Source organism: Delphinus delphis, chromosome X, assembly GCF_949987515.2.
Source record: "Delphinus delphis chromosome X, mDelDel1.2, whole genome shotgun sequence".
Taxonomy (NCBI): domain Eukaryota; kingdom Metazoa; phylum Chordata; class Mammalia; order Artiodactyla; family Delphinidae; genus Delphinus; species Delphinus delphis.
The window spans coordinates 36,363,310-36,367,758 of record NC_082704.1 but is presented as its reverse complement, the minus strand read 5'-3'; the positions used below and the strand labels follow the sequence as shown (position 1 = coordinate 36,367,758).

General features: G+C 44.6%; 1 pseudogene; it reads left to right on the top strand.

Annotated features, from left to right (window-relative positions):
• The first annotated feature begins 899 nt into the window (after positions 1-899).
• On the top strand, positions 900-3,562 carry LOC132418106 (rho GTPase-activating protein 12 pseudogene; annotated as a pseudogene).
• The last annotated feature ends 887 nt before the right edge of the window (positions 3,563-4,449 follow it).

Genomic DNA, 4,449 nt, shown 5'->3' with positions numbered 1-4,449 from the left:
TTGATTTTGAGTGGCCCCTTACTACTCCACTCAATTCTCACTTCCTCATTGGGCACAAGACCTCTGTTCTAGATGCTTTGGAGCACTCCTCCCCCTCTTGCAGTCGGTGGGAAAACTTTCCCTGCCTCTTCTCTCCATCCACCTGGACCTCTGGGAACTTCCCTGTCTGATGTGGGTGTCTAGATTGGGTAGTCACTCAGCTCCATCCAGTTCCAAACTTGAATGGAGATGAAGAAGCCTCTCCAGTCCTGTGAGTGGCGGGGGGGATGGAGAGAGCAGAAACCAAAGACTGGCCTCGGGGTGGAATCTCTTTGAGAAAGCTGAACATTCCACACCGTCATTGACATTCTCTTGGCATGCCTTTTTGCTGGATTATGATGCTAGAAGAGTCTCTGTCCCTTTACCTATCTTGATTTACAGTAACAAAAACCCCTCCAATTAATATAGCTTGAATTTTTTGCCAGCCCTTGGTTAGGGAGATAATGAGAAAAAAACATGTAATCTGCTCTCTTTCCATTTTGGGAAGTGTGATGTGCTCTGCCTGGGTGTTGCTGGAACTCTGCTTGCTTCTCCGAAACTCCCCCTTTCCATCCAAGCACTTTGCACCCCTTTGTTTGATATATAGTTCCTTTCTCCAAACTTCTTCACAACTGCAGTTAGATACCTAATAGGCTCCTCAAATTTAAAAGATTCCAAACTCAGTTGAGGATTTCCCCCATCCCTGAACCTGTGCCTCTCTCATTTTTCCCCATCTCAAAAGACGTCACCCCGATTAACCTAGTTGCTCAGGCTGAGACACTGGGAGTCATCCTTGACCCTCTCTCACACTCCATGTCCAATTCATCAGCACAGCTTACTCGCTTTAACTTGCTTTGCCTTTAAAATGGATGCTGATGGGGATGCGCCAGCCCAGCTGCAAGCGAGTGAGCGCCCTTCGGGGTCGTCTGGGCTCCCCGCTGCCATGGCCGAGCGGTCAGGAGGGAGCCGGCCCCCGCGAGGCCACCGGGGCCTCAGTTTAAATGTAAGACTGGGGGCTTCCCTGGTGGCGCAGTGGTTGAGAGTCCGTCTGCCGATGCAGGGAACACGGGTTCGTGCCCCGGTCCGGGAAGATCCCACATGCCGCGGAGCGGCTGGGCCTGTGAGCCATGGCCGCTGAGCCTGCGCGTCCGGAGCCTGTGCTCCGCAACGGGAGAGGCCACAACAGTGAGAGGCCCGCATACTGCAAAAAAAAAAAAAAAACAACGAAGCGAAGGACAGAAAGGTCATGATAAAACAAGGTGAACAATACATCCTGGTGAAGAAGACCAGCGATGCCTGGTTGCAGGTCAAGCTGGACGAGAACTCCAAAGCGTTTTATGTGCCTGCCCAGTACGTGAGGGAGGTCGGCCACAGAGGCCTGATGCCGCCTGTGCAACAGGCAGCGGGGCTGCCGCATCATTCTGTGAAAACGATGCAGTCTCCACCTTCAGAGGTCAGCAGAAAATGTGAACAAATTGCCCGAGCTTTCAAGTTTTGGAAAGCCATCGCCGTCTGTTCAAGGAACAGGTCTTATTCGTGATGCCAATCAGAATTTTGGACCCAATTATATTCCAGGTCAGACTGTCAACCTCAGCCTGAACCTGACCCATAATAATGGAAAGTTCAACAGTGACTCACATTCTCCCAAAGTTTCTGGCCAGAATAGGACACGTTTATTTGGTCACTTTCCCGGTCCAGAGTTCTTGGACGTAGAGAAAGGTGGCTTCTCCCAGGAACAGTCTTGTGATTCAGCAGGAGAAGGCTCGGAACGGATATATTAAGATTCAGAGTCCGGTGATGAGCTTAGCAGCAGCTCCACTGAGCAGATAAGGACGACAACACCTCCAAATCAAGGGCGGCCAGATTCTCCTGTCTACATTAACCTGCAAGAACTGAAAATATCCCACTCGTCTCTCCCCCCCGAGCCCCGGAAGCCCAGCAATTCAGATTAATGGAGAATGGGAACCTCATAAAGATAGTTCAGGGCATTGTTATCACTATAACAGAGGAACACAGGAAAGAACTCAGAAACCCCCTCGTTGGACTCGAGATACAAACATAAGCAAAGGAGATTCCCAAAGTCCAGGAGATCAAGAGTGGCTCAAGCATGTTGATGATCAAGGTAGACAATATTACTACAGTGCAGATGGATCTCGGTCAGAATGGGAGTTGCCAAAGTATAATGCCTCATCTCAGCAGCAAAGAGAAATTATTAAAAGTAGGAGTCTGGACAGGCGGCTGCAAGAACCAATAGTGTTAAAGTGGAGACATAGCACCATTGTGTTGGACACCAATGACAAGGAATCTCCAACTGCCTCAAAACCCTGCTACTCTGAAAATGAGTCTTCTCCCTCTTCACCAAAGAGCCAAGATACAGACAGCAGTCCAAAGGGTCAAGAGAAATATGGATTATTAAATGTAACAAAAGTTACTGCAAATGGGAAAAAGGTTCGAAAGAACTAGTTGTCTTCTTGGGCCGTGTTGCAGGGTTCATCTTTACTGTTTACCAAAACTCAAGGAAGTAGCACAAGCTGGTTTGGGAGTAATCAGTCCAAACCAGAGTTCGCGGTGGACCTTAAGGGGGCGATGATTGAGATTCAAAGGATAAATCCAGCAAAAAGAATGTATTTGAGCTGAAAACCCGTCAAGGAACAGAAGTGCTGATTCAGTTTGATAATGACGCTGTTATCAATGAGTGGTTTAAAGTTCTTAGTAGCACTATCAGTAATCAGACAGTAGAACCCAATGAAGCAATTGAGGAAGATATATCAGATTCACCAGGAATAGAAAAGCACGATCAAGGAAAGGACCATAAGGATCTGAAGAAACTGCGTTCCACAAAAGTATCTAGCAGAGATTCTTCAGAACAGAAAAAAAAAACAAGAACAACTTAAAGAAGTGTCTTACACGACGCCCCACTTTGCAAGCTGTTCGTGAAAAAGGTTATATTAAAGATCAGGTATTTGGAACCAATCTTGCTAATCTGTGTCAGAGAGAGAATGGCACAGTGCCAAAATTTGTGAAATTGTGCCCTGAACATGTTGAACAATATGGGTTGGATGTTGATGGGATTTACAGAGTTAGTGGCAACTTTGCAGTGATCCAGAAGCTGAGGTTTGCAGTCAACCATGATGAGAAATTGGACTTGAAGGATAGTAAATGGGAAGATATTCATGTCATCACTGGAGCACTGAAAATGCTTTTTCGAGAATTACCAGAACCTCTCCTTACATTTGATCATTTTAATGATTTTGTTAATGCAGTTAAACAAGAACCAAGACGGCGTGTCTCTGCTGTGAAGGATCTAATCAAACGGTTGCCAAAGCCAAATCAGGACACAATGCAGACTCTGTTTAGACATCTCAAAAGAGTTATAGAAAACGGAGAAGAAACCAGAATGACGTATCAGAGTATAGCAATTGTGTCTGGTCCCACTCTGTTAAAGCCAGAGAAAGAGACTGGTAACATAGCAGTTTATACCGTCTACCAGAATCAGATGGTAGAGTTAATTCTTCTCGAGATAAATTCCATCTTCAGACGTTGACTCTTACGAAGACAACCTGTGGAATAGAAGCCAGATTTCATCAGATTCCAAGTCCTTATACCTGATGTATTTTATGTTTGGACCAAGCAGTGATTCTTTGATTTTGCACTTTTCTGAGGGACCGGAAGGGAATGGGAGAGTCCAGATGTGTGATAGGCCCTCATATTTGCTGCTCTGTTGCAAGTTGATAGAACTGTGTGTACGTTTGAATTAATTTTATCCTGAATGTTTGCACTTCATACTCTGAATTCCAGTAAAAATCAAAACTTGCGATTCTAACCAGTCATATACACTGTATAATTTGGTAAGAATACTACATTTTTTCTCCTCAAACTGGATAATGTAGAATTTCTTCTTATGATTCAATAGGTTCATCACTTTATAAAACAATACTTACTATCAGTTATTTTGAAAATGCTCCTGGGCATTTTAAACAAAATGAAGTATATCTGTTTTGAAACCTGTGTATTCTTTTTTCAGGGTTTCTTGCATACAGTGGCATCCTGACTGCTAGGACCCATTATAACCCAGATGCGATCCCTTGATGAAGGCTTGCTGTCTTCACGGAGTAGCACAGCAGCACACTAATAGTACTTAAAACATTGTAATATACTGGACTTTAATTTAGCATAAGCCGGTTCAGGGTATTTTGGGGCTGTCTGTGCTACACTGACTTGTAGCTAACAATCCTAATTCTATCTAGTGCCATACTGAGTTCTTGGTATGACCCTGTGGAAACCAACGTTATTTGTTGTAAATACAGGCTAAAGACTCACTGTCCTTTAGCTTATGTATATAATTGTGCTATATAGTCTCAGAGCGAATTCTAACCCCTCATTTCTAATCACGATATTGGTCATTCTTTTCTGTGAATATCAGGTTTCCTC